This window comes from Manis pentadactyla, chromosome 13 (assembly GCF_030020395.1).
Source record: "Manis pentadactyla isolate mManPen7 chromosome 13, mManPen7.hap1, whole genome shotgun sequence".
Classification (NCBI taxonomy): domain Eukaryota; kingdom Metazoa; phylum Chordata; class Mammalia; order Pholidota; family Manidae; genus Manis; species Manis pentadactyla.
The window spans coordinates 97911367-97916151 of NC_080031.1; positions in this window are offsets into that span (position 1 = coordinate 97911367).

Consider the following 4785-nt stretch of genomic DNA (forward strand, 5'->3'; position numbering starts at 1 on the left):
CCTGATTCCCTATTTCAGCCACAAATCTTGATGCCAAATAATGCATAAATTGAGGTCTCCAAGTAGAGAGGACGAGTATTAACAATGGTTTTTTTCTGTAGGACAAACCTCAGGGCTCGAAAAAGGGAATGCAAAGCTATGCCGCCAGGATGCCAGGAGGGGGCACTGCTGGCCCGTAATCCGCTGTAGAAACAAACAAAAGCATTCAAGAGGAGGCTGATGGTTTCTGAAATGGTTTTTCCAGAAGAGGGAGGGACCTGCCCCCAAAGGAATATTAAACTGGTGTTGGGGATACAGAGCTGTTTTCCAATGAGACTCATTGGGATTCTCCACTCAGGTGATTTATCTGCACAAACAAACCAAACTGTTTCCAAATGAAAAGGGAGTCATGATAAGATGTTGAACTGTTTTAAGTGGAAACCATCGCAGATATTTCTCAGCATGGTTCTTGCTATCACAGATAACAGTGAAATGCAAAAGGGGAAATAGGGCCGAATGCAGAATTTTCTCTTAGAGTTCAAGAGCGTTGAGTGTGTTAGAAAAGGTCAGAAACAATCTTGGCATTTTCACCTTTCGACCCTTGGACGCTGCTGGTGCACTTGAACGTTAGCCGAAAGCGAAGTGTGTGTATGTGTGTGTGCCCTCTGAGGACGCACAGAGACGTCCCTCCCCTGCTGGGGTCTGAGCCCCCTTCCTGCCTTCACCGTGGCCCCAGTTTCTCACTGGTTTCCTTTCTGCATCGCTCATTGCCCCCAAGCCCCACTACAGCCCGTGCAAGCATTCTGTCAAAGAGTTGGATCCCCACAGTCGCCTCCTGAACGCCCTGGAAGGTTCCCACCCTCTGTGAGATAAAAGCCTTCATATGTCTTACGCCACCTTCCAAATCAAGCCTCCACCCACTTGCCCAGCCCCGTTTTGTGCCACTCTTCCTGGCCCTTCTCTGACTGCTGGGCTCCAGCCATGGTGAGCTTCTCGTCTTCCCCAAACATGCTTTGCTCTTCAGCATCTCCATGACTTCGCACCTTCTGTTCCCTCTGCCTGGGAAGTTCTTCACCTGTATCTATCCTGCCAAGTTCTTGCTCATTCTTCAGAACCCAGTTGACGGGTCACCTCCACCTGAAGTCTTCTCCAAACCATGGGAAACAGCCGCTCCTCTGCTGCACCACCCGTGGGTGATCTTAGGTCCACGTCGTGGTGTTATTTCTCGTCTTGATGTCCATCAGTACCTCTGTCCGAGAGCTGCGAGAGGGAAGGGGCCATATCTCACTCATCATTTTATTTCCAAATCAGGCTTATACTGGCATGTAGTAGAGCCTTAATAAACTATTACTGTTGTTTGCATTTGCGTTTGAATAGAGAGGCTTTCATGAACTTCAGTGATCAGGCAACATGCCAAGTATTCCTTCTAAAATGTTTTGGAGGTTCTAAGCTATCATTATTTGCAGTTTTAAAGTTCACACTTGAGACACTGTTTATGCTTACTTTTATTCCTTTCAGCTTCTGGATTATTTTATTTGGAAAGAAGATATCCGAGGCTGGAATTTGGACCAAGGCCATCATACACTTCTTAAGAGAGATGGAATTTCAATGAATGGAGGGGAAATTTTTTAAGAGGTAAAAAGAGAAACCTTCTCCAGCATTTGACAGAAAAGCAGAAAGACTGAAGTGGAGAGGAAAGCAATGCTGCTTGGAGCAGATTTGTCACACTGTAGGGAAGGAGAGCTGACAGAACAGGAGGGAGTGAGGGGGGAGAGGGAGGCCTGAGTCTCGGCATTCATTCATTCATTCATTCTTCTACAAGTTCTGCTTCTGCTCCCACAGCAGGAATTAACATTGGCGAAAGACAATTGCCAAGTTTTTACCAACTCCCCATATTCTTTCAGATGGTAATGAATTCTGAATGATCATCACATCTTGAAATGTAGAAAGTCCTGAAAGGGAACTTTAGCCACTCAGAGATCTATGGAGCTTGTCACCTTACCACGTACACTCTTTTAATGAGTCTTGAAACTATACAGGTTCTATAACCACACAGAGAGTCATAACCAGCAGTCTCTGTGACCACATGCTTGCACGTGACCGCACACACACACACCTGGGGTTTCACACATCAGTCTCCTACATGGATTGCTTCATTTTCCTAATGACGGATGGACCCCTTGGGCTGAGATGAACCATCTGTCTCCCAAATGGCATTTGTAGTGCTTCAGTCCCCTCTCCAAACATCATCATGTTAGTGGGAAATTATGTAAAAAATGAATAAATGTAACCCTCCACCACCAGAGGCATTGATGATACCTATGTTTCGTTCATTAGAGCCACGTGGGAGAAAATGATTATTCTCACAATTCATTTCTATAGGAAGGTCTCTTCGCTGTTGCATAGAATTCATCCCAGTAGGAGGAATATTTGAGAACTTGGTGGTTCAAAGGCAAGAAGTGGAAAGTATTATCTACTCCAGTGAAAACCAGGGGTCTCAACTCTCAGCCCTATGAGATCAACTCTACTCCCGGGAGAGTATGTGGAAGATTTTTGTAGAAGGGACTGGTCATGCAAAGCCCTTGGAGCCTGGCAGAACTGGCTTTGAAATATGACACAACAACTTAAAAACTGGATGATTTTAGGTAAGTTAGTTAACTTTTCTGAATCTCTAGATGACACATATGGGGTACCTGACACATTGCCTGGCATATAGACCCCGACTACATTGGTGGATTCTCTTCCGCACTTCACTGTCTTCAACATCCACACTGACGATCCATTTGACACCCCGACCTCAGAATCTGAAATGGGGAGCACTCTGTGCCCCATTTTCAAACACAATGGAGTGTCTCTCCTGTGCCCTGTGACTTGCTCCAAGTGCCCTCTGCTATTGCACTTTCTAATTGAACACTGAATACTGCAGGTCCTCTTGGCAAGAGTTCTGAGTGGCTTCCTGCTTATTTGCAAATCAGCCTCTAGTTCAGCCTGATTTCTTTGCCTCTCACAATGTCAACAGGAGCCCCGTGGAGACCTCAAGCAAGGCTGGCTGAACCATGGGGAGCAGGCAGCAGGCAGCTACCGCATATGGAAACAGCTCTCATACCAGCCCAGCCTGGCATCAGTGTGGGCATTTCTGCTTTGTTCACTCCCCTGGGCTAAGTCATGCAAGGCCCATACTCACTGATGGAGGAATTAATGTGCAGAACTGAGATCTTTTTTTCCAGCTTAAAGGACAGGCCCAGGGGGAAACACAAAGGAAAAAGGTTGGATGGGAGCCACACCTGTCCCCAAACCAGTCTTCCAACTTCATCTTTCTATCTCTTCTCACCAATTGAAATGGATCATCACAATCTCGGTAATCTCACCTTCTCTCCCTTCTGGAACATTCTTAGTTTGTATATAAGTTTGTATAGTTTGTAGTTCTCCAGATTGCAATCATCCTTCAGAGACTTCTGTTCAATTCCTATTTCCTCAGCCTACTTTATTATCTACTTCCCCTCAGTATCTGTGGCACTAGGTTACCACCCTTACTCAAGTGTGTTTGAGCTCAGACTCCGGAGTCAGACATAAGGGATCTGAATTTTGGCCCTTCCTCTCATTAGCTGTGTGATCTTGAGAAAGTGTCTAATCTTTTCTAAGGAAGAATTTCTTCATTAGTAAAATAGTAATACCAATAATACATGTCTCATAGGAGTGCTGTGAAGATTAAATAAGATAATCCATAAAGAACAAAGAAAAGTACCTTGCACATAGTTAAGTGTTTAATAAACATTTTTTAAGTTAATTATATTTTTCACTGTAAAGTCCTGTGGGTTAAGATTGATCACCTATCCATCCATCCTTCCATCCATCCAATCAATGCTTGGGACCCAGAGATAAACCACACCCAATCTGCGCCCACAGTGAGCCTCAGTCTTACCAGGGAGACAGAAATGCAAACAAATGTATTATGAAATGATGTATCCAACAGACTTTGGGCTCGCCCACTGGGAACCTGTCAGCGCCCCCCACTGATGGGACAGTCGAGGCAGAGTTTTCTCGTCTGGCTGCAGGGTGCTGTCTCATGATTGCTCCTGGCTGCTCAGGGAAACCTCTTGGTCCCAGAGAAAAAGCCGAAAGCTGTGGCTACACAGAGGTCTGGAGGGACCTGTGCTATGTTCTGATTTCAAGCTACAATAACCTCCTCTTCTGCTGTATGGGAAATGGGCTAACTATTTAGCACAGGCTGCTGGAGTTCTAGGACCTTGCCAGGATTTTAATCCATTCAAACCAACTGTTCCAAGCTGAGGGTCAGGAGACCAACTCTGGACTTGATCCTAGAGTCAAACAGCAGAGGCTGAAGGTCCCCTGATGCCTTCTCAACAACTACCCCACAGGTCTATCTAAGCTATACAGTAGTAAGGTAGGTTCTGTCTTTGGAAGATTTTCAGGGGAGTCAATTCCACGGGTGTTCCTTCAATCATTAAAACCTCTGGACCATTGTACCAAGCTGTGGGAGCACACGAATATAGAAATAGCATCCAATTAGCTTGGAGGATTACAATAGCCTGTGAGCATGCCCTTAGTCGGGGGTGTGGTTCCCACATAAGCCAGCTGGCCTCTCTCTGATGCCTACAGACCGAATGCTGACTGAACAGCATGTCTTCAGGGATGAGGGGAGAGTATGGGCAGCTCTGCATAGTCCCCGTGACCCCAAATCAAAGGCTATGTCCCGAATTACATCTGTGCCTTTGCCCATAGTGTTCTTTCTGCTTGACACCCCTTGTCTACCTGGGAGATCCCTGCTGCTCGAGACAAACCCTG